At 36.0% G+C, this 25,834-nt stretch overlaps 1 protein-coding gene across 10 annotated transcripts in view; it reads right to left on the bottom strand.

The window, feature by feature from the left end:
- The window catches only part of LOC145293795 (sodium-dependent phosphate transporter 1-A-like), a 263,709-nt gene that overhangs the window by 200,104 nt on the left and 37,771 nt on the right, over nt 1-25,834 (bottom strand). For 4 of the 10 annotated variants that reach the window (XM_080140351.1, XM_080140361.1, XM_080140357.1 and 1 more), the window contains exon 1: nt 25,306-25,718. The exons of 2 other annotated variants lie outside the window; for them this stretch is intronic. The gene's annotated coding sequence lies outside the window, so the exon portion shown is untranslated. Of the gene's footprint in view, nt 1-25,305; nt 25,830-25,834 lie in introns of those variants that run through there. 4 more of the 10 variants (XM_080140350.1, XM_080140354.1, XM_080140362.1 and 1 more) reach the window with 4 other exon arrangements.

The following is a 25,834-nucleotide window of genomic DNA, read 5'->3' as shown; positions in this document are numbered from 1 at the left end:
AACAATTCATTAAATATTTGTTTCATACCAATATCTAAAAAAAAAAAAAAAACTTGAGAATTTCACAAGTTAATCAAAATTGATTTTGTTATCTTCATTAATACTAGCAAATATATGCTATCTACTGTGGTATAATTTTGCTAATGTGTATGATAAATAAACGCATACTACACTGCCCTCTCCCCTGCAAAGGAGAAGGTAATATCTGGGAGTGATATCATGACAATATATATTCCACTACTCCAGCAAATGAGGAGATAATATTTGGGAGGATGGTGTCTTGACAACAAATACTACACTAACTCCTTAAAGGAGGAAATTACTAGGAGGACGGTCTCATGACATTAGAACCGGAAATTAAATTGAGCATTAAAAGATAGTAATAGTATAGTTTCAGACATAGAAGTAATAATATATTTTTAATATTTTGGGAGTAATAGTTTTGAATATTTTGGGAGTAATAATGTACTTTTGAATATTTTGAGAGTAAATAATATAGTTTTGAATATTTGGGGAGTAAATAATATAGTTTAGAATATTTTGGGAGTAAATAATATAGTCTGGAATATTTTGGGAGTAAATATAGTTTTGAATATTTTGAGAGTAAATAATATAGTCTGGAATATTTTGGGAGTAAATTATATAGTCTGGAATATTTTGGGAGTAAATAATATAGTTTTGACCATTTTGGGAGTAAATAATATAGTTTTTAATATTTTCAAAGTAATAATATAGTTTTGAATATTTTCGAATAATATAGTTTTGAACATTTTGGGAGTAAATAATATAGTCTGGAATATTTTGGGAGTAAATAATATAGTTTTGAATATTTTGGGAGTAAATAATATAGTTTTGAACATTTTGGGAGTAAATAATATAGTTTTGAATATTTTCAAAGTAATGATATAGTTTTGAATATTTTCGAATAATATAGTTTTGAATATTTTGGGAGTAAATAATATAGTTTTGAATATTTTCAAAGTAATGATATAGTTTTGAATATTTTCGAATAATATAGTTTTGAATATTTTGGGAGTAAATAATATAGTTTTGAATATTTTGGGAGTAAATAATATAGTTTTGAATATTTTGGGAGTAAATATAGTTTTGAACATTTTGGGAGTAAATAATATAGTTTTGAACATTTTGGGAGTAAATAATATAGTTTTGAACATTTTGGGAGTAAATAATATAGTTTTGAACATTTTGGGAGTAAATAATATAGTTTGGAATATTTTCGAATAATATAGTTTTGTGTGATGCGACCGTCTAGGGCTCCCCATTTGGGGGAGGTTGAGACTCCTGAAACTCTGGAAAATGCCGGGCAACTATGCTTGTGTTATTTGTTAAGTATTATTGTATGCCCAGCAGCGGCAGCCAAGCTTGCTGAAAGGAAGTGTTAAGTTACAAATTTTATTTTTTTTATGAAACCGACATATAAATCTGATTGTTTGGTGAAAATGACAATTTGATATCATTTTGAGAACATAACAAAATATAATTTTGTTTCTGAAGCCAGACGAGGGTTCATGGGGTTAACCTCTCCTGATCATGAGAATTACAATTGAAAGCATTCGCAGATCGCAGGCACACACGCAGGGAATCGGGGAATCCCGCTGGGATGACATACTTACTGGCGATTGATCTAGGGAGCAACCTACCCTACCCCAATACCTCAGTACATAAGTGAATCCCTGCACCAAAAATCAGTTAGTTGGAGAAAGTTGGAGCCGAGTTTGGAGCGAATCTTAACCTAATCGAAGAATCGTCGCCACCACCCTTTCTCTACCAGTCCATCGCTACTGGCAAAACTGAGAGTAATTAAATCTTATTGGGACTCAAGAGTGTTTGTTAAAAATGAACAACTGAATGATTGTATATAAGTGTATATCATATTTTGTATAACCTAACTTGAATTAACCAAATAGAATAGAGATATCTGAGTTCGTCTTCTTTTTGCGTACATGAAAATCTACTCACTTCCAGTTTAACAGCGAAGGTGAAATTGACACTGACCAACTCTACCACGAGATCCTGCTGTACCGAGAGGACTTATGGAGAATTCCCTGTGAAGAACAATCACAACGCATATGTGATCAGGAAATCCCCATTAGGGATCGCTGAGGGTTCACCACTGGTTGCCGGTGACCCAGAAAAGTCACATCTGGGACCTGTGACCATGACCTTTCTCACATTTGAATATTTTTAAAGTAATATAGTTTGGATTTTAGACAGACAGACACTAAATCTCAATTAGTAATAGATTATTTGTTCAAAATTTTTAAATCTTCCGCATGAAAAGAGCTGTTGGTGCTTTATAATTAATAATTCTAATGATATTACATCCAACATGCAAAGGTCTCTCTTTATGTTAAATTCTGTGCAATGTTGCCAACAGTCATGAAGTCTATGTCTTTATAATTACAATAAGTAGTAGTAGTTATAATAGTAAGTTTTTAGTATTCTTCCTGTTGCAATTTAAGCACTCATTTTCACAGGAATAATGGATTTTTGTTGTTAACCAATCATAATCAATGTGTCATGAAGGCTACAGATACATATAAATGGCGTGCAACATATTTGGGGACATATTTATGCATACAAAAAAATGACTCCTAAGAACGGATGCTAGTGTCTTTTTATTGAAAAAATTTTGTAAAGATAAATATGTTTCTTAATTTTATTCAGCTTTGATAATGGCTTATAATATGTTAGGTATGAATTATCTACATGTAGGACCAGGTGATCCTTATTCATGTAGGACATTAATCTATAGATTTTAAGGGATTATTTAGTGCTATAGGAATGCTTGTAATCCTTTTCTCAACTATGCATACTAATGCAAAACACGGACATCCTAAAAACTAGTTGGCCAAATTTAGGAGTCATGTTATCATGAAAATTTCCTATCATCCATTAAATTTGTTTAAAAGTCTCAATTTACTTACCTCCCCATAAGGATAGAGTTATATACAAGATCGATTTTTAATATGAGGAAAATTCAACTCCCCAATAAATGGCACTCTGGGTTAGGACAAAAATGAAAATTGCCTTAGTCTAGAAAGATTTCTCCTTTATTAAGTACAGAAAAGATGAAGTGTAATATCAGAAAAGATATTACATTTTGCAGTTAAAACGATTTGTTTATTAAATGATTTTCCTTCGACTTTTGTGATGTTATTACTCAGGTTTTTCTGGATTGTTCCTTTTGAAATAGTGTTCTTTTGCAATCTACATGGATTTTCAATGGTGTGGCTTGTACTTGCTAAATTGTTGTTCTAATGCTATTAGCAGGTCTTACATTTTGATCATACTGATATATTTAACACTTTGCAAACTTTTTAACAAAAAGAATAAACAATTTTTAAAAAATGGTTACATTTAATCAGTAGCAATTTTCCAAGTGCTGAACAGTGAAGGGTAGAAAACAATTATTAAAAGTGAAAAGTTTGAGAGTTCAATGTTAGTGATTTTGAGGACATCTGTGTCCAAGACTTGAGAAAGCAGTATTGATATTTTTTTTTGTTTCTCATATTTTGTAAGCAGTTACTCTTCATACAAAATTTCTGAGAAAATTAACATTTTTTTTTTTAAATTAAATATTAAAATTATATGCTCCAACTTAAAAGCCATAAAGAGGCATCTTGTCTACAATAGACGTTAGGGAAAAATGAATACACACATATCCAAGGCAAAGGTAGAAACCCTAGAAAACTTAAAGCACTTGTGTCCCTTTGATGTACATACTCCCAGTTAACCCGGCAAGCAGCAAAACCCACCCCTTCACTGTTGAGATCTCTAGATGCCAGAGGGCCTTCTACTTTAATAGTTTCTTCCTTTGGACGGCTAGACTTTGGAATTCCCTTGCTGTTTCCTGTTTCTGTCTACTAACCTGCAGAAGTTTAAATATAATATGAACAAACATTTCACTGCTCAACTCCCCACAGTCCTCTATTAGACACAATCCCAAATAGTAGCCTCTTATGTTCCAAGTGGCAATATACCTTGTTTGGGGTAAAAAAAAAAAAATTCAACATGAAAATAAATTTTATTGTAAAAAAAAAAAACTCAGAAAAAGATTGTACATGAATAATTTTCTAGTATGCTGCTGCTGATGCTGATGCTGATCATCATCATCAGTTCAACATTTATTTTACATGCTGGCATGTGTTGAATATAACATTTGTACAGAACAGCACAGATTGAAACAATGTTTAAATAAAATCAAAAATAGACTAAAGAAAAATAGTTCCAAATTTGACCAAATGAAGGCAAAGTGTACGCATTTCTGCAACGTTCACAAAATAATTTGAATGGAAACAAAATAACAATAATGGATCAATATAAATTTCTAGATATTTTTTTTATAAAAAGTTGCATTCTTTCAAATAATGGATCAATATAAATTTCTAGATATTTTTTTTATAAAAAGTTTCATTCTTTCAAATAATGGATCAATATAAATTTCTAGATATTTTTTTTATAAAAAGTTTCATTCTTTCAAATAATGGATCAATATAAATTTCTAGATATTTTTTTTATAAAAAGTTGCATTCTTTCAAATAATGGATCAATATATAAATTTCTAGATATTTTTTTTATAAAAAGTTGCATTCTTTCAAATAATGGATCAATATATAAATTTCTAGATATTTTTTTTATAAAAAGTTGCATTCTTTCAAATAATGGATCAATATATAAATTTCTAGATATTTTTTTTATAAAAAGTTTCATTCTTTCAAATAATGGATCAATATATAAATTTCTAGATATTTTTTTTATAAAAAATTGCATTCTTTCAAATAATGGATCAATATATAAATTTCTAGATATTTTTTTTTCATTCTTTCAAAGTTTTGTCAATTTTTGCTTACAGGAGGAATGCTTCCCATCACCTTGGAAAACTTATTTTAAAATACTAGAGACTCAGTACAACTCAGTACAGACCAATCAGCATCCTGTGAATCATGAATAAATCACTTGAATCTGTGATAAAACCAGGTGTGACTCACCACAGCAAATTCAATCTACTTAGTGACAACTAATATTGATTTTGTTCTGCAAGATCAATAGCTGATGTGCTGACTGAAATATCACATAGAATCAATTAAACTATCTCCAGGGCTTCATTTCTAAGGTGACAGCTCTTAATATATTAAAGATCTTTACACAAAGGTCTATTTTACCTGGAAATGTCCTTTCAATCATCAAACTCTTTCTCTCTGAGGGGTATATAATCGTTGTTGATGGGCAGAAGTTTGAAACACATACTATCAATGAGAGCATACCCAAATAATCTATTATAGGCCTAACCCTTTTTTCTCATCTTCAAGGATTTTCCAAATCATATTATTAAATCATTTGTTGATATCTATGCAGATCGTGCAACAATCTACGCCAACACTTTCAACTGGATTGGTAACCAAGATTGGGTTTATCCTCTCACATCTGATATTAACCAAGTGGTGTAATGGGGAAAAATTACTTTGTTACTTTTGACATCTCTAAAACCAAAATTCTCTCTTTTCCTCACCAATGCTCAGATTCCTGTTTAGCCCAATTTAAATTAATTGCTCTCTTTGAGGAAGCCACTTGCAAGAACTGACATATTCCAGACCTAGAATAAAAGACGTATCAAAGGCTGCTGGAAAAATGGTTGGATCATTCTACCGTTCCAGAACGTACATTACTTATGATGCAATCGTCTATCTCTAGAAGAGTTCAATACATTCTAAGATGTCATACATGGGGAAGAGCAGTTGAAGGAATTAATGTTTTTGGCCAATTTTTCGATATTTCTTGTTACAGAAAGGTACAGGTTTAAAATGTTACCGGTTTCGTCACATTCTGACGCATTTGTCAAAAGTTTTTTTACAGATTTTTGCCCTTTATATTATAGACTAGTAGGGCTACCCAGCATTGCTCAGGACCGTATAAACAATGAGAAAATTGAAGTTAGTTTTGAACATAATAGTTCTTAGGATAGAAGAATTTTTAATGTCTATCTATGCAGGCTATAACATTCTTTTCTAATACTTAAACAATAATTCAGAGCAAATATTAGTGTTCTAAAATATATATCTAAGTGATTTTAATATTTAATTCTGATCAATATTTAATTAGTCATATTTAAAAGAGGTAAAAGGTGATAATGCTACTGCAATCAAAAACAGCATTGTATTTAATTAGAGATATTTTTGTGCTCTGGTTTTGACTTTGCATTGTCTTTTATTAGACACAATTTATGTCTATTAATCTTATCTTTAGAGCAATCATAGCATTTATTCCGAATTAGTGGAAGCCTAAATTATGATTATTATTATCATTATTGTTCTTATTACAAAACTGAAAATGCATTTAAATTAATTTTAATAGATAATTTAACTTCATTGAGAAAATATAATTTCTTAACATTAAACTAAATAACTAAAAAAAGATAGGGATTTTCTTTATAATTTACTAGCAGGATCAATGTACCAGTGGAAGTATGACACAAAGCCAGAACATATCCAGTAAAGCTCCCTCACACACATACACACACACACTAAAAACAAATTAAACTATGTTTATCAGCCCTTGAAAATAACGGGCACTGGTAGCCAGAGCCAAAATGAAATGATCTGACTTCCATTGTTTCAGTGGCAACTAGCGGAAGCCACTGACTGTCATTGTCAACACTGGGGGATTACTAGCAATTAGCGTTGGTTTGAGGCGGTTACTTGCGGGTACTGGCTGCCTTTGCAACTGGCAGTCACTGGCTTCCATTGGACTGCACCAAACTGAAAACGTCTGTTTTCAACTTGAGCATTGTTGAGCACTGGTATTCATTGAGTCACTGGATAGCTGTGAGGGCATTGTCAGTCATGACCAGTCTCAGCCTATATGAATTGCTCCAAAATGAAATTGTCTGTCTTCAATAGCGAGCACCAGCGGTTATCGGTATTTTTAGGTGATTACTTGCATTTGGTCATTTATCGGTCACTAGAAATCATGGCTATTGTTGAGCCCTATTAGACTGCTCAGAAATGAAATGGCCAGTATTCAAGATGTAACATAGTGCAAACGTGTATGCAACTACATGCGAACTGACATCACCTGTAGGGAAAATAAAGACTTTGAAAATGAGATCATGTTAAAGACAGGAATAACATTCAAGATAACATTAAAGGTTTGGAGCACATTCGCAAAGACAATCACGAGGGATATCACAGCATTAATGAGAGAATGAGGAAATAAATGTTGCACAACAAAACAAAAAAAAAATAAATGTTGCACAACAAAAAAAAACAAAAAATAAATGTTGCACAACAAAAAAGAAATGGATGCTGTAGGTCACTGGTGGTTAGGACTGTAATTGATAATGATTTTCAAGTGATTACTGTCACTTCTTGACAGGGGTGAGAACTGGTGGGAACTGTTTTCAATTATTGGGCACTGTCATTGAGTGGTTGGCGCCAGCATCCATAGTGGTTATTGCTCTTTTAAGTTGGCTATTGTCACCTCAGGGCACTGGCAGGCATTGGCAGTCCATGGCAGACCCCAACAGACATTGGCAGTCAATGGTGGACCCAAGTGGGCACTGTCTGCCTTAACAATTATCATTCAATAGCCATAACCATCATTCAGAGGTAGCAATGACCAATGTTGCGTTTTGTACCAAGCCTGAGCAAGGAGCACGTATTCTGTTTTGTACCAAGCCTGAGCAAGGAGCACGTATTCTGTTTTGTACCAAGCCTGAGCAAGGAGCATGTATTCTAATTTCTACAGAAGCCTGTATTCCTGGATTGGTGTAGATATGTTTTTGTGCTTATTCAGAATAAGGAACATGCTACTTTTTAGATATGATGTTCAATTTAATTGTAACTGTATCGTTTTGGGTATGAAAATGGTATTTGAAAGTCCATAACAGTTATAAAAAACTGTCATTATTATTTTAGAAGTTTATATTCTTCCCATAAGTGCCGATTTGTGAAGTTATAATCGACAACTAATGCTATGATACCCATTCTTATAACTTGTTAGGTTAAAATACAGAATAAGTTTAAATTGCGCAGTGTGTCAGTAAAAGATGTTGTCAGACTGCTTACCTACGTTTTGTAATATAATGGATTTAAATGAAAAGGCAAACTATTAAAACCCAAGTGAAAACACAGAATATTGTTAAATCGAACAGTGTGTAAATAAAAAATGTAGTTTTGTATTTTTGTTTTCTTAAATTATTGATTTATACATGAAAAAAAAAAGGAAAGTCAAATTCAAAGTCTGAAAAGTTAGAATAAAAATGTTTTGTTAAGTTAAAATATTCGAATGCAACATTGCAAAGTTTGTTTTTGTATTTAGATTTCAGTCTTGTTAAAACCAACACAAAGTCAAGTATCTGCAGAATGTCTTCTTGGTTCCTCCTCTTCTCTTTTCTCTCTCTCCCAACAATCGAACACAGCATATAATAACAAAACTCTAAAGCACGTCTGACAGCACTGACTTCTGCCAACAGTCTGCCCCTCCTCTTAACAACACAGGCTTTTTATATCGCAAAATCGTTCACCTCTATTTGCATATTCTTCTAACTCACGTGATCACTACTCTATAAATAAGAGTCTTGACCGTTTCTTTTCTTTCTTTTTATTTATTTTCGGTGACCGACCCGCACGTGGTCTATCCAGGTAAGTCACGCATTTCTCCACACTCCCCCCTGATCTCATGATCACAAACAGGACATGCCGGCAATCGTCGTTGGCGGGTACTCCTTCGAAGAATTGGGGGCAGCACTTCCTCATTGCTGTTTTCTTCATTACCACCATCATTACTACCAGTCTCTTCCATTATCCCGTCTCGTGGTTCCATAGGCGGTGTCTCACAATCAGGGCAGGGGGGCAGTATCCGTCTTTGTCGGGTACTTCTCCGAAGAATCGGAGGCGTCATCTCCTCGGTGTGCTCCATCATCCCTTCTCGCGGGGTTTCGCAATCACGGGGGATGGGCAGTATTCGTCTCTGTCGAGTATTTCGATGAGGCATTACTTCCTTGTGTCCATCGCTCTCCTCACTATTGTCATCAGTATGTCCCATCATTCCCTCGTCTGGTTCTGTTGGTGGTGTTTCTATGCTCACCTGAAGGGGCAGTAAGTGATCAGGATCATCTCTGAACGGTGTGTGATCCTCCTCATCGTCCTCAGAATCAGAAGAGGTATAACAAGGGCGGATATCTTTTACGTGACGTGGTATGCCACCAATCAACATGGTCTGAGGACTTATGATTTCGTCTATTTTTCCCCGGAAAAATTTCGTAGTGCACCCAGCATTCGGGGGTTTTATCCAAACAAGGTCTCCCACCTGATATGGTGTATTGACAACACTCACCACTGATGGTATGGCATCAACTCCTTTCACACGCTGTTCATATTGGTAAATCCCATTGGCTGGTGCAGTTGCTGGTGTTGCATTGTCCTTGGGTGTTATATTATACCAGTACACAGCTTCTGGAATAGAGCACTGCGTCCTGGCTGCAATTCTTTTGATGGTGCGGTGACACCGTTCTGCTATACCATTACCCTCGGGATAATATGCACACCGATAATGCATTTTAATCCCCCATTCGTGCACGAATTTCTGAAATTCTTGACATCGAAATGTGGCGGCATTATCAGTCAGAATTTCAATCGGGGCACCACGTTCAAAAAAGACGGCTCTCAACTGTTGTATAATGCTGGCTGCATCCTGTCGTGTCAACAGGCGCCATATTGTGAAACGCGTCGGGCCACAATCCGTCATGGTCAAAAAATGTTTGTCCCCATAATGTGTTATGTCCATCCCTACTCGCTGCCAGTTGCCCTCCACCTCGAGCTTCCCTTTTTGCCATTGGGATGGTGCCGGATCAATTCTCTGACACTCTTCACACGAACGTATGGCTGCTTTCACTGATGCTTTTGTAGTTTGCAGGGCATACTCTTCGGACAAAATATGCAGTCCTCTGAATTCCAGGATGTCCAATCTGCTGGTGTATCATACGGATCTGGTCAGGTGTTAATTGATCCGTTACAGTCGCGCATGTTTGTTGTTGAAGATCGGATCCCTGCCTCATTGCATCGATCCACCTCTTTGGTACTCGAGTCAAGCTATCAGCCAAATTCTGCATCGACGAGACTAACGTAATGTCTACCTGCAAGCTGTATTCGTCAACTAGACGCTTAATTATTGCTAGTCTCCTTCGTACTAGCATTTCACTTGCAGCTCTAGTCTTAACTCGAGCCTTTCCAGTCAAGGTGTCGGTTAACCAATGGTAAACACACAATGAGTCAGTGTGGAGATGCACAACATTAGTCTGCCATTGCAATGCGAGATTAAGACCTTTTAACGTGGCATCAAGTTCTGCCAAATTTATATGTTGGGCATCATTTTTCGGACGAAGCCAGCATGCATCTTCCACAACAACACCTAGTTGCTCCAACACGACACCTGTAGCCAACGAACTTGCATCAACCCATGCATTTAGTTCGTTTCCAGACACTTGCCACTCACCCCGGGCAGGGTCATTCCTATGCACTCTGGACAACATTTCAGCCATCATTTGTTGGAGAGAATCATCATCCGCAACATCATCCCATCCTTTTGTTACTGTAGTCACTCGTCTTTTCACCACTCCTGTTGCCGATCGGAGCCATCCACAGACAGGTAGATGTCCTACCAATTTACCACAGATAGAAAACACAGTACGTCTTGTTAATACATTGGGTAACTTTGGAAGTGGGCTCCCTCGCTTCCATCGCAACGTATTGCCCTCCTCCCAGACCTCGAGGCCTAGCACGGGCACTCCATCCTTTAGGCGCTTAGGGTCTTTGCTTATTAACCCAAACGCTTTCAGTTTTATTCGAACTGCATCCGCAGACATTATGTCCTCATTAACATAGATGTCATCTATGTAGGCTGAAGCAGCTTTTGCTGTGGTCTCATCCTGCATCAAAACAGTTTTAATAATGGTTGTCATAATCAAGGGTGCTACGTTTAGGCCAAAACCCAAACGTGTCAAACAATATAGTTTTCCCTTGAGTAGTACTGTCTGAAACGGCCATAATGACTCATGGACACGTATCTGCAGGTAGGCCCTCTTTAGATCCAGAAGTGCTACATTGCTCCCTTTTTGACGCCACTCTCTCAGTTTAGCAGCGCACACATCTGCGTTTCCGGTAAACGCATCAACATGCCGATTCAACTCTCGGTAATCCATTACGGGACGAATTTTTTCTTTGGCAGGTTGTTCAACAGCCATGAGCGGAATTAATCCCTTGGGTGGTCCCAGACGTTCCTGTGGGTATGGTATTAACCAACCGTTGTCAATCCACATCTGAAGTTCTTCTTCATATGCGGCCCTGTTCTTGGTAGAAACTGCATACTCTGGAATCGTGTTGCACAGCCGATCTGGTTCCTGGCCCATGGCCCATTTCCACTTTGCAGTCCACACCCTTTCGTTGTCATCAAATGTAGCACAGAAGTCCTTTTCTTCAATCGACATGGCTGCACAGACGTCTTTCCCTTCTCCAAGCCTGATACCTCTAGCTGCTGTGATTGTAACGCCTCCTAGTGCTTGTATTGCATCAATTCCAAGCAACATGTCGTAGCCAAGGGGTTTCTCCTGCGTCACCAGAACGTCAACTTTAGCTGTGTCACCCTTCTCAGTACAGATTGTGACTGTCCCTTCACCACAACATACCCGTGATAAGCCATTGATGGTCATAACGCCGACTGGGTTCCTCCGCCCCACCGGACAGCAATGGGCACTAACTATAGACCGGGAACACCCCGTGTCTATAAGTGCTGAACACTGCACATCATCAAGTTTAACGCTAATGACAGGCAATCCTGTGTTTATTGGTTGGCAGGGGGCAAGGGTAGCGATAGTACCTTGCCCCCAACTTCGTTTCCCGAACAGTTGCGAGATATGTGCCCAAACTTATTGCAGCGATAGCATTGCACTGGTCTCTTTGATTGTGGATATACACCTCTCCTATCACTCCGGCACTCTTTAGCAAAATGATTGGCCTCCCCACATTTATAGCACACTGGGGTGGCATGCTTATTACTATCTGGAAGAGAGTCCACATTGCCTCCATGTCGAAAACGAGCTGCTGCTGCAATTGGTTCCTGTTCCTTACAGATGTTTCGAGCTCGGGCCAATAACTCATCAGTTGACAAGTCATCGATTCTTGATGATGCCCGCAACAGTTTACTGACCTCCTCGGGTAGGCCTACCAAAAAAGCACAGCTTAATATTTTATCGTTGACCCCACCAAACGGTACAGATAATTTTCGCAGGTCGGCTAGGTACACGTCGACTGTTTCCTTGGGTTGAAGTGTCCGGCTCGTGAACTGTTGCCACGCAACAAATGGATCTGTACCAAACGCTGTATACAGGCTCTGCTTGATTTCATCCCAGTCTGGTTCATCCCCGAGTTGTTGGTAGACTGCATAGGCCCCTCCGGTTAGCCTCAAAGGGATAACTGTGGCTGGTTCTTTAATTTTGCACAGTTTACAGATTTTCTCTGCCTTTTCAATCCATTCGACGACAGCCGGTCCAGTGGTAGATCTGTCGAACTCGGGTATTAAGCGAATGTCGAATCTGTCCATTGTTAGTCACCGCACACCAAGCGCCGAAATAGCTTAAAACCAACACAAAGTCAAGTATCTGCAGAATGTCTTCTTGGTTCCTCCTCTTCTCTTTTCTCTCTCTCCCAACAATCGAACACAGCATATAATAACAAAACTCTAAAGCACGTCTGACAGCACTGACTTCTGCCAACAGTCTGCCCCTCCTCTTAACAACACAGGCTTTTTATATCGCAAAATCGTTCACCTCTATTTGCATATTCTTCTAACTCACGTGATCACTACTCTATAAATAAGAGTCTTGACCGTTTCTTTTCTTTCTTTTTATTTATTTTCGGTGACCGACCCGCACGTGGTCTATCCAGGTAAGTCACGCATTTCTCCACACTTGTAAGGTTTTAAACCTAACGGTTTCTTTGTTGGATGATGCCATTTTGATTAGTTCGTGAGAGATGTTATTAGAGATTGGGTTTATCTTCTCACTTCTGATATTAACCAAGTGGTGTAATGGGGAAAAATTACTTTGTTACTTTTGACGCCTCTAAAACCAAAATTCTCTCTTTTCCTCACCAATGCTCAGATTCCTGTTTAGCCCAATTTAAATTAATTGCTCTCTTTGAGGAAGCCACTTGCAAGAACTGACATATTCCAGACCTAGAATAAAAGACGTATCAAAGGCTGCTGGAAAAATGGTTAGATCATTCTACCGTTCCAGAAAGTACATAACTTATGATGCAGTCGTCTATCTCTAGAAGAGTTTAATGCATCCTAAGATGTCATACATGGGGAAGAGCAGTTGATGGCACCTTTTCTTGCCTTGACAGAGTGCAAAATTAACTTTGCAATTTAACATAGCATGATATTTTCATTTCCCTGCAACCCCTTTCTCACAGGAGAAATGTTGCTAGTTTTCCTCTACTGTATTCTTATTTTCATGATAGACGTTCAGATGAGCTTTAATTACTGGTTTCCCCCAGGAAAAAAAAATTAAGCAAAATATTATCTCGCACAACTACTTGAAAGAAGTTTATGATCTTTTATTTACCTAAAATGGAACTTGCATGAACAGAGTATTTTTCCAAAAATATCCCATCTGTAGAATAGATTAGTGCTGAGCTGCTTTCCAGCTGACTACAGCATAGTAGTTTTCAAGTTCAATATTAACAAATACTTGCCAAGCTTTCCTATTAAGCAATCAAGTTCTGTCAATTCTTTCCACTGTATCAAATCCTCCTATAGTATTGGTCATCATTCAACTAAGACTCTTACCTACTAGTAGCCTTTGTAAATGATTAATGATTAGTATTTAAAAAGGTTTCATTCTGATATTTCCATAATTAGAAATGCGAACAGCCAATGAAATTGTTCAGAACTTGCAGAGGGAGCAGTTTTTATTTCCATTATTGTAAATGAAAGAACTAAGGTGAAATGTATCAGAAGCAAAGTAAACACGGATGGTGCTGGTGTTAAAAAAAATCTAGAAAAGTTACATTGAGAAGAGGAGGAAAAAATAATTAGTGAGTAGATATCATGCGACCACTCTTGAATATGACTTCTTTTTGAATGTGACTCCCCTAAGAATTACTATAAGAATTTCTGATAATGAATGAAAGTGATTTGTAATATGCACAAAACCTACCTCATAGTTGCTAGTAGACTAACCATATTCAATTTATATGTGGTGTCTGTGTTTGCAAAGCTATAATTTTTTTTCCAGACGGGAATAAATGACCATTTTATTATATAGAAGAAAAAGAGAGAGAAGAGAATAGATTAAATCTCAATTACAAGAGAAGAAGATTCACAAATTCACATTAACGAACACAATCTTTACTTATTTATCCAAAAATAAACAATGACTTTTTATGTCTGTGAAACATAAGAACTTCTTGCATTTCAATGACATGAACAATTGTCAAATTAGTTTCTTAAAGATAGTTTCATGCAGAAAACATCAAAACACGTATTCATTAAAAGTTATTTGCTATGTCAGTCTTCTAAATTAAATTGGTCATTATTTTTTTATTTTTTTTTTTTACAAGGTAGTCACCACTTATCAAGGCCCGGAAGCCACTCGGGGATACGGGTTATTACGTGTACAGTACGTTAGTATTGGAGATTTGATAAAGTGTCTTACTTAAGGGGGCAGTTCATCAGGAATTTGTTTATGTTGAACTTGAAGACATCCAGGTTGTAGTCAGGAGGGAAACAAGCAAGCGGTAGAGAGTTCCACAGGCGTGCACTTCTAAGAAAGAAGCTTTGTTCATGGAATGTACATTTACAGATAAATGGGGAAAATTATTGACAGTGGTTTCAGCTAGATGGGTGTTTATCATGAAAGATTGGCGAGGGGTGCCAGAGAATGGAGCTCAGATGAGCACTTTCCATGGAAATAACAATAAAACAAAGACAGGCTCGCAACGTCTCTCCTATGGGAGAGAACTTGCAGGGAAGAGAAAAAGGCATCCCCCACTAAGCCATGAAGCCTATTTTGTACTCTGTCATGGCAGGATAGGCAGTTTTAGCAGTTTCTCCCCAGATGTGACAGCAGTATTCCATCCTTGGACATACTTGGCTTTTATACAAGTAGAGAATTGCATCAGTAGTGAGATATCTACTGGAGCGGTAGAAGGATACAACCATTTTTCCAGCGACCTTGGCAACTGATGATGTACGCATTCCATTTCAGGTCAGGAGTAAAGGTCAAGCACAGAAGCTTATCAAAACATGGAGCTTCCCCTAGACGAGAGCCATCCATTTCAATTGATGCCAGATGGGGATCAGAGCGTCGATGATGTAAAGATAGAACCTCGGTTTTAGATGCATTAAAGCCACCTCTTCCCCCACTGTACTACGCGCTTAAGATCCGAGGAGAGAGAATTAGAGAGAACTTTGTTATTTACAGCCTTTGATGTGTTGTCATAGATGGTCGTGTCATCAGCATAGATGTCAACAAATGATTTAAGTATGTGTTTTGGGAGATCATTGATGTAGATCAGGAAGAGAGTTGGGCCAAGGATGGACCCCTGAGGAACTCCAGCATTAATACTGAGGGCCTCTGATTTCTGCCCATCAACCACTACTCTTATGAGCCAAGCAGAGAGAAATGATTAATTGATTGAGAAAACATTTCTAGTTATACCGTAGCTGGAAATCTTGCGAAATAGACCTTTATGCCATACCTTATCGAAGGCCTTTGATATGTCAAGAGCAATTGCCCTAGAAATGAAGCTTTTGTCAAGAGATTCCCTAATCCTATGAGATATAACCGTTAGCACATCTGCTGTAGATCTGGCAGACGGAAACCATATTGCATGTCACTAAGAAGGTTATTTCTGCTGAGGTGGTTGACTACTTCTGTATTTAATATGGATTCCAGCAACTTACTCATGACACACAGGAGACTTATTGGTCTGTACTGAGAATTCTTAAATATAGGGCATACTGATGAGCTTTTTCTGGGTGTCGGGAAGCACTTCTCCTTAAGGCAATGCTAAAACAGTTTTGTAAGTATGGGGGCAAGTTCTGGTTGAAGCTTTTTTAACACTATAATTGGAATGCCATTAGGGCCAGTTGCTTTACTGGAATCAAGGTTCTTGATTAGTTTGGTGACCTCATGCACAGATATTTGTATGCTGCATAGCGTGTTGTCTGTCTGAAATACGGGGAGTTGATGGCCTTCATTGCATAGGGTAGAATTAACTGCAAAGTTCTTGGCAAATAATTTGGCCTTGTCTGATGCTGACAAGATGACCTCAGGTCCATTGATGATGGTTGGGATAGAACGCACACTTCTGTTCAGGATCCTGTTTGCTATTTGCCAGAACTGGTGGGAACCAAGCCGCTGCTCAGCTACTTTGGATTTAACGGACTGAGCATATAGCTCTCTTGCATTTTTTATTACTCTTTTGCTGGCAGTCCTGAAAGCAGCTTTAGTCTCAGTGCATCTATTATGTTGGTAGCTATGGAAAAAGTGATTTCTGTGCGCGATAGCAGCAGCATATTCTGGGGAGAACCATGGTTGGCTGTTAGGTTTTTGTTGGAATTTTTTAGATGGTATGAATTGGTCTATGCCTACAATTAACCATCCGGTCAGGTCTGATACTATGGAGGACACATCCTTTTTAAACATGGAATGCAGGGGTAGATCAGATATAAATGTACGGCAGCTATCCTAGTCAGCCGCAGAGTATCGATATACAGTACGATGGAGAGGTACGTCTGAAAACTTATTGCATTTCGTTTTTATCTTAACTGATACAACCGAGTGGTTGGCAAGATCCCAGAGGGGACAGAACGCAACATGAACATAGCTAAGGGGAAGTTGTGAGAAAAAGGTCTAGAAGGCTAGCATACTGACCGGAAGTATCAGGCACACAGGTGGGTTTGTGAACAATCTGGCTGAGGTCATAGGCAATGGCCAAATCATGACAGAACCTCTCCTCATTATCTGTCTTGTTCGAGTGGGGCAGCCATTCCACATTGTGGACATTGAAGTCACCACAAATGTGGATGTTAGCCGAAGGATGAGCAGACAGGATGTGGTCAATTTTCTCAGATATACTCTTAAAGAGAGTTAGTCCGCTGTTGTGGGAGCGATAGAGGGCAAATATAAATGCAGTGATGTAAGCAAGTGCAACCCAGAAGCACATATAAGGTAAATTAGGGTTTTCACTGGAGATATCCCTACCACACGGAAAGCCATCTTTAATGTAGGCACATATTCCATGCTATGGCGATCTTGGGGGTCAGATTTAGATGTTAAGTTAGAGTATCCTTTAATAATGAACTCGTCTAGGGAAGTGGTCGGCCCTATACCAGTTTCATTTAGGAAGAATATGTCCGGTTTCATCTCCTGTAATTGGGTTCCAACCTCTGGAAGGTCGGAACGTAGACTCCTGATGTGGGAGAAAGAGACATGGTAATAGGGGTCTATGTTGGAGGATGGGGGTTTATTTGCGTTTTTTTCTGGAGATATTTCATGTTGAGAATTTGGGATTTGTGGAACAGGTTGACAGAGTTGGTTAGAGCAGGGCAGAGAGGGAAAGCAGGAGAGAAAAAAAACAGGAAATGTTTTTTTTGTAGCACATGATAAGGTAAAGTCATAACAATTACCCACTAGTATGGCATCGAGAGACCCCACCAGAAACTACTGCATGGTCCAGAATCCATTCACCAGATGGCAATACAGCAGCCCCAGTACTTTGCACCTGCTGATAGGACAGCCTCCTTAGTGGTTAATCCAAGGTTCGGGTTCCTGACTATCAGGCGGATAGCGTCAGCCCAGATGAAATGCTTACCTCCAGCAACCTTCCTAGTGATATTGCCACAAGGATAGACATAGAAACAGAAGATTTCCAACATCTCAGGCTACTGTTCACGAAATACTGCCATCCTGGAAAGCAGCTTTTTCTTCACCCTTTGTCAGAAAAATCACTCATTGGAAATGAGGACTGAGGGACAAATAAGGAGAAGCGAGAGTAACAAGAGCTGCCGATAACACATCCACAATGTGTTGTCTACTCTCCTTTAAAAAAGAAAAAAAAAAGGGAGGGGGTAAAGGACTTATTAATATTTACTTAATATTGTCCATAGCTCAAATTTGAGATAAAAGATATTTTAAGATAAATTCCCCTCCCATATTTACGAATGAAATGAAAATGGGGTACTTGTACAGTTTAATCAAGACATTAAAAAATGAAAATATCGAAAAAAAAAAAAAAAAAAAATTATATTGTATGTATCCGTTATGGAAGAAAGTTCTCAGAAAGAAAATTTCACTTAATTTCATCAACTAGTTTTTGTTTTACAGCGAAAAAACAATTTGTTATGATACCAAGCAAAAGGTTTGATTTTTAGGAAGAAAAGCTAGTATTAAAGATGGGGAGGGAGTGTTCGCACTTTAACTGGAGTTATCTCCTGTGATGTTTCTAAAATCCAAACAAAAATTAAGAAAAAACCCAAGATGTCTGCCTTCAACGCGCTCTCAAAAAAACGTGTTTTTCCGCTGTAAAAGAAAACTACTCGATCAAATTAAGTGATATTTTTTTCCGTAGATCTTCAGTTCAAAACGGATACGTACAATATAACGTTTTTTCGGTACTTTCATTTTTTGATGTCTTGATTAAACTGTACAAGTAACGAAAATGTAATTTCCGTTTAAAGGTATTAAGCTTTTTTTTTCTTATCCAAAGAGACACCTCCAACAAAAGAATTATAATAAGGACAATTTAGCACTAAAACATTTTTAAAAATACCGGTGGGATGTTATCACGTGTTGAGATATTCATTAAACTTATTTCTTCTTATTCAAAAAGCACCTCCAGCGCATTTGAAGGCTTTCCATTCATTAACTCTTGCTTTCGAGTTTCGGTGCTTATGGCAGACGGGGTGGGAAAGGGACGCGGTGGGAGGGATGATTTATAGAGAAAGTAAGCAGTGATCCTAAAACTTTTTTTTCTTATGGAAGGTGGGGGATATTCTAGATAATTTTGCATTTAACGGCTGACTGAAATAAAATACATAAGACAAAATTAAGTCAAATAAAGAAATTATAATAAGGACAGTTTATCATCAAAATAATTTTAAAAATACCGGTGAGGAGTTATCAAGTGTTGAGATCTTCATTAAATTTATTTCTTCTCATCCAAAGTTTACCAAATGAGTCATTAAATATTGATAAATACACAAATTATTTTTCATTAAAAAATAGGATTTAAAGAATTGTTCTTTTCTCTCTTTCACCATTTACGTATCACTAATTCTCGCAGTCATCATAATACAACAGTCACTTCATGAACTACTCTACGTAAAATATCCTCAATACGATTCCTCACTTTAATTTATACATCTAATTTCATTGTGATAATCTCATAGAAATTAATATTAATAACATTCCAACAGTAAAACATTTTAAAATATTTCACCACGGACATTCCATAATTTTCTGACTTCCAGGAAAAAAGACAACTCCGATTGAGTGACATTTCTTTTTAAAAAGGAGGTTTACCTAAAAAATTTGAAGAATATCACACCATCCATAGCGTTTTGATTCAAAACATTACGTTGGAAAATAAATATTGAATTAAAAATTATTGAATTCTTCAATTTTGTCATTTAATCTGTTTACCTTGTCTCATATACAACAGTTTTTTCAACAAAATTGCATTTTCATTGCCTTAATAGCCAACTTTTTACACCCTATGCACAATACTTCAAGCATTCTTTTCTCATCCTTAATTCTAGTTCAATAATAATTCAAGCAATTGGTTAGTGTTTCAACAGTAATTCAGTAATTGGTTAGTGTTTCAACAGTAATTCAGTAATTGGTTAGTGTTTCAAGAGTAATTCAGTAATTGGTTAGTGTTTCAAGAGTAATTCAGTAATTGGTTAGTGTTTCAAGAGTAATTCAGTAATTGGTTAGTGTTTCAACAGTAATTCAGTAATTGGTTAGTGTTTCAACAGTAATTCAGTAATTGGTTAGTGTTTCAACAGTAATTCAGTAATTGGTTAGTGTTTCAACAGTAATTCAGTAATTGGTTAGTGTTTCAAGAGTAATTCAGTAATTGGTTAGTGTTTCAAGAGTAATTCAGTAATTGGTTAGTGTTTCAAGAGTAATTCAGTAATTGGTTAGTGTTTCAACAGTAATTCAGTAATTGGTAAGTGTTTCAACAGTAATTCAGTAATTGGTTAGTGTTTCAAGAGTAATTCAGTAATTGGTTAGTGTTTCAAGAGTAATTCAGTAATTGGTTAGTGTTTCAAGAGTAATTCAGTAATTGGTTAGTGTTTCAACAGTAATTCAGTAATTGGTAAGTGTTTCAACAGTAATTCAGTAATTGGTTAGTGTTTCAACAGTAATTCAGTAATTGGTAAGTGTTTCAAGAGTAATTCAGTAATTGGTTAGTGTTTCAACAGTAATTCAGTAATTGGTAAGTGTTTCAAGAGTAATTCAGTAATTGGTTAGTGTTTCAAGAGTAATTCAGTAATTGGTTAGTGTTTCAAGAGTAATTCAGTAATTGGTTAGTGTTTCAACAGTAATTCAGTAATTGGTAAGTGTTTCAACAGTAATTCAGTAATTGGTTAGTGTTTCAACAGTAATTCAGTAATTGGTAAGTGTTTCAAGAGTAATTCAGTAATTGGTTAGTTTTCTTAAATATATTTCTAAGCAATTTAAATATTTTACTCAATAAGAGGTGCTCATGCTACCGCAATCAAAGTATCTTCCTGTCATTAAAAATACAATTTTATTTAATTGTAGACATTTTAATGCACCTGTTTTGACATTAACGAACACAATTTTTACTTATTTATCCAAAGATAAGCAAACGAACAGTGATGAATTTTTCAAGTTCTGTGAAACATAAATTTCAATGAACCTAGGAAGATATGAAATTATAATGAAATTAGGTTTTTAAACATAGTTTTATGCATAAAATAACGTGTCCATTATAAGTTATTTCCTGTGTCAATCTCCTAAATTAAATTGGTCAGCGTTTACCAAATGAACCTTTAAATATTGATAAATACACATTGAATTGATTTTATTCAAGAAAAAGGAGTGCAAGTTAATTTTAATTACTAGAAGAACGTTTGGCAATTAAATTATTACTCTAACCAAATTGTTATAAAACTAGAATTGTTAAAGTAATGTGTTTTAATCTCTAAATAAAACATGTAGATAGTTTTCCAACTGCCTAAAAATACCATCTTCCACAACGCAAATCTGAAATGATTAAATTAAACTTAAAATCCTATGTTAAAAAGTATAATTTGTTGAGAGAGATGAAAATAAAAACTCCAGAAGATTGTCGGTTATGTACAGGCTTGTATTTATCTCTCTTCAAAGAAGAGGTGGCACTAGGCTCGAAGTGAAACTGAAAAACGAGGGCCGAGTACTCTGACCTGCAACAAATGCCTGGGCAGCACCATCGGCATTTTTGCTAGGGGCATCCCAGGTGATCTATCTATATATATAAAAGCAAAAATGTATGTATGTACGCTTTTCCTCGATGTCCGCAAAAGGCTTCTTTCAGAGAAGCGCTCGCTCGCTTCACAACTTCTTAAAACTTTTTATATCATCTATAAATTGTAATATCTCACACTTAACCATGGAGCTCGCCTGTCTATTTAATTTTATTGACTTTCAAACGTTAATTATTCCACATTTCCTGCATCGGCACGCGTTACATTCGGTTTTCGGTATAAAAAAAAAAGCGAAACTCGACTCTAATCACAGGCCCAGAGCCAGTGGTCTCTAACGTTTGGTCAATGTCGACTTCGTCATATCAGACGGTAGCTCGGGTTTTTAAAAACAAACAAACCCATTTATTGACCTCATTAAAAACTGTCCCGCACAAAATGCTAACTGCTGAATACCTATCGCCGTCACGTCAATCAAAAACACGCACCTGTTTTTTTTTCACACTTTACTATTTTCCAACTGCGCGTCGTCAAGGCTTTTTTTTCACGGGCACCTGTTTTTTGTTCACACACACCTACAAACACCCGGGCAACGCCAGGTATCCCTCGCTAGTTAGCAATAAAGTAATCTCTTCTTAAACGGTGAGAAGGCAAAGCCTGAGAGGGTGGATCTCCTAGAACTGCACAGAATTAATAACATACCGCAATCAACAAATAAAGAATATTTCAAAAATGACCTAGACTGATTTTGATGCCTATGTAAAAAAGATCCCATGAGTGGAGCTAATGAGACCAATGAGTTAAAAACTTATACAATAATTTACATAAGATGGCGACTCTTACAAACACCATGATTCCGGCATGGTCGAAGAAGCATCGTATATTTTATGTAATATCCGTTACTTTACATTTCGGAATTCCAGTTCGAGATGACGTTAGGTAGATATATAAAGATCGAATACAGGAGATTGCTACTTCCAGTCAGTGCCGTCAACTGCAATCGCTGGTTAGTACTAATCTTCGGGGCTTGTAGAGCGCTCGCTCCTGCAAGTGTAGGAATGCTAAGGATTGCGCGAGTCATTTTCCGCGAAATCGTTGAGAGGAATACATACTCATTAGCCTCTCCCTCGCCCAACTTGTAATCTCACGCAATCATTGCCTTCTCCACACTTACACTTATTACTGTAATATCTACTAAAAGAAAGACGCAAGGAATACAAAAAAAAGATAATATCGATCCATCCATCACTGTATTCAGGAAAATAAAACTAGGCTTTTACTTTTTAAAACTCGAAAGTGTGAATAAATTTTTAGAAATTTTTTTTAAATATCCACCAATCTAACGAAATTAAACGGTTTTTACATGATAACACAGCAATATTTATGATTTAAAAGATGGTTCAAATCAAGATCCGTCCGTCTTTTGTTTATATTCTCAGGCAGCTAATAATTGTTTTTTTAGCGATGAATGCTTTGTAAAAGAGCCCCTTTTGATTAAAGTTTACCAGATTAAAATATTGTTATTTCGAAAAATGGCCAAGTTCGTTTGCATATTTTAAAACTGGTAAACATTAATCAGAAGTGACTTTTCCGGGGCATTTATTCGTGAAGTAGAATAAACAAAGACGGACCGGACTTGATTTTAACCTAAAAATCGTAAAAAGTTAATGGCGTTTACTTAACTAGAAATATATAGTGATAAACATTCAATTAAAATCCAGTTTAAAGCAATTTTTGGTATTCATGCAGAGAGTGATCCTTGCTGAAATAATAACGTTATTATTTAAAAAGCCATTTTTAACATGAGGAGGGGGGTGTCCCGGGTGTACCTATTCTGCACTTTAACCATACAATTGAATAAAACACATATCATAACACTTTAATTAAACGTGGAAATACGATTCAAAAAATAGCGCGGATCACTCTCTGCATTATCAGCCAATTTTTAAAATAAAGCTAAAGTGTAATAATGAGGTTAGATTATTATTTTATTCTTTTTTTTTTTTTTTTGTGCTCTGTTATTGAATATTGAAACAACGAACGAATTATTTCGATTTTGTCCATGTCTAACAACAAATTGAATCCTTGTTTCAAGGACATTTTAAATCATCCGATGTTTTTATTTTGTAATTAATAACTGGAAAATGATAAACTTAAAAAGATAAAATAAAAAATTAAAAAACAAAAAAAAAATTATATTCTTGTCTCGTCAAGGAATTACGAGTTTTAATAAACAAAATAGAATTAAGTTACACCGTCTTGAAAAGACACGTGGTGTTGAGTACTCCAAGGTATTTTCTAGAGGAAAAAACATTTCGCTCTTTTAAGCTATTTAAATTCTTTAATCGTAAACCGTAAAAGTCTTATTTTAAATGAAACATAAGCCAAGAAAATCCCATCCTCGAAGGAGGAGGGGGGGGGGCAAAAGGTAATTCCCTTAGACGGGCAATCGCGACTTGAACGTTCACGTTTCGAAAGAGGTCATTACGGGCGGTATTTTTAAATACTCATTTTTACCATGTACAAGAATTCAAAATGAAAAAATAAAAATAAAAAAGAAAAGAAAAAAAAACTACAGGTGAAGAAACACAGTTGGTCATCTGCGCAAAAAAGAAAGTAACGAATTTTAACTGGTAGAATTGAGTAGAAAGCACGCATGCGACAAGTCTATTCGATTCTTTTGTTGAGGATACACCTGTGCATCTGGAAGGGACGATTTAGCCAAAAAAAAAAAAAAAAAAAAAATTACACTTTCTTAATTTTACATTTAAATTTTTTTTTTTTTTTTACTAAAAACACGAAGTTATTCAACTTATTCATCGCTTACGATTCTGATAAAATCAAGAGATTTTTGGATTATTATTATTATTATTTAGAATTTAATAAAACCATATCAAAATATATTAGTTTTCTTTTTCTTTGAATAAATTACTTTTATTTATTTATTTGATGATTGAATTTAAAACAAAACGAGATAGTTTACCACAACACGAAATATAAACACAGAACACGTTCGTAATATATATATAGAAAAGGTTTAGTTAATCTTTTTTCTTTCGAACTGGGCTTTTTTAAAAACACAGGAGAATTATTTTTTATAAGCTGGACAATTCCATTTCCATAAAAAATACGGATCGATTGCGATTCAGTTTAATTTTTTTTTTTTTTTCACGTGTCGAAATTGTGAAATTGGAAATAATCGTTTTTTTTTTTTTCTTTAATCAAAAGTGGGCGAGGTGGTATTTGCTTTTAGTAATCCTGATCAGTCGAAATAAAGATTTCTTACACAATAAATAAACTCAACATAATCACGATTTTTTTATTCATTAAAAAATGATAGTATTCTTCTAAAGCTTCTTAAAAGGAAGAAAAGAGCGAATCTCCAATAACACGCGGCCCACGTTGGAACGCATGTGCGCTCGTTGCTGCTACGTAGAAAGAAAGGCGAACGTTACACGCGCAATAATGCGCTAACCTTCATGCACACTACATCAACATGGTAGCCAAAAAATCATGTCTCTTCAGTCAATCAAATAAGGCGAAGAAAGAAACGCGGTTTCATTTTTATCCATAACAAATAGAAAATTGCTTTCAACCACGTGTCCTCAGACTGATTTTTATTTATTTATTTATCATTGTCTTAAAATCACGTAATAAAATATTTTTCTTTCGCTTTTTTACGCATCACAAATTTTCAAACGAATTGAAACTTTTTTTTTATCCTAAGCAATAAATTAATTACTTCGTGATTAAAACAGAAAGAAAAACAAATATAAATAAAGAATTTACCTAAAAACCAATCTCTTGATTGTCTTTGTAGAGAGGATGGTGCGCCAAAAATATGTGCCTATATCTCACAATCTCGCAGTATTTAACTCGCTCCTTTTTCTTCTCTGTTAGTTGTGTTTTTGTTTTAGGCTTTTGTTTAAAAATTAATGGATACTTAAAAAAAAAATACTGTTTTGTTTTCCTTTCTTTGTTTTACCTTTATCACATATGAAATTTACTTTTTTCTGTTTGTATTCGAAGACATTTCTAATGTAGAGAGGGGGTTGGAAGTAATTCCAATAGCCAGACAGTAGAGACAGAAAGAGAGTAGCAAAACCGTAGTAGGAGTTGCTGTTAAAGATAGACTATTGCGACAATGTAGTAACGATGATCTTGGTCGTGATGATGATGACAATAAGTTGCTTCTGTGGAAAAATAGTAAAAGAGTAGTGGTGGGAGTAGAAGTTAGTAGTAAAAGTGAATGAATAGAATAAAAACACATGTTTCTTCACTCGTGGCTCGACGGACGCCCCCACCGCACCTTCGACCG

Source organism: Euprymna scolopes, chromosome 15, assembly GCF_053919585.1.
Source record: "Euprymna scolopes isolate OS-2025 chromosome 15, ASM5391958v1, whole genome shotgun sequence".
Classification (NCBI taxonomy): Eukaryota; Metazoa; Mollusca; class Cephalopoda; order Sepiida; family Sepiolidae; genus Euprymna; species Euprymna scolopes.
The sequence above is the reverse complement of the archived record's forward strand: the minus strand, read 5'-3'. Positions and strand labels throughout refer to the sequence as shown.